This window comes from Triticum dicoccoides, chromosome 5B (genome assembly GCF_002162155.2).
Source record: "Triticum dicoccoides isolate Atlit2015 ecotype Zavitan chromosome 5B, WEW_v2.0, whole genome shotgun sequence".
Classification (NCBI taxonomy): domain Eukaryota; kingdom Viridiplantae; phylum Streptophyta; class Magnoliopsida; order Poales; family Poaceae; genus Triticum; species Triticum dicoccoides.
Window position 1 is genome coordinate 483,380,891 of NC_041389.1, and position 685 is coordinate 483,381,575.

Below are 685 nucleotides of genomic sequence, written 5' to 3' on the forward strand. Positions count from 1 at the left end.
GCTGCCGCCGCTACCTTCGTAGCCTCAGCCGCCACCCATCCACCCCCTTCGTCTTCGTCCAAGCACCAGCCCGTCGCCAGCGTCGCCGTCATCTACCCCGACCACTTCGTCTACTCCAACCACCGTTGATGACGTTGGCCCCGCGCCGATGGACGCCGCAATCATCGTCAAGTTCTTCTCTGCTGGCCCATCCGACTTCTCCGACATGGCGTACAGCTCGTGCAGGTCCCTCGTCTATGCATGCCCGGTGCTGGCAACACCGATGCGTGCCTTCATCCACGACGTGTCCCTGGGCCTGGCAAGCCTGGTCGGCGCTTCATCAACTTCGTCTTCGTCCATCTACGCATGCCCGGTGTTGGCAACACCGGTGCGTGCCTTCGTCCATGATGTGTCCCCGGGCTCGGCAAACCCGCCGTGACGCGTCGTCAACAACATCTTCTTCCGGCGCACCACTACCTCGTCACCACTGCGCCCATGACTAACTCGGCGCCCTCTTGCGCCCGCAGCTCCACGGCGACTTCCTCGACACTGGCCACCCCGACTCGACATCAACCACGGCATTCTTCGCACGGCTACCTCGACCACGGCTTCACCACCCACGCTCTTGGCTACATCGACAAACGGCACAAAGAGCTACCGCCTGCTTGAGCAACCTCGTTGGTTTCCACTCCAGCCACGACTCCGC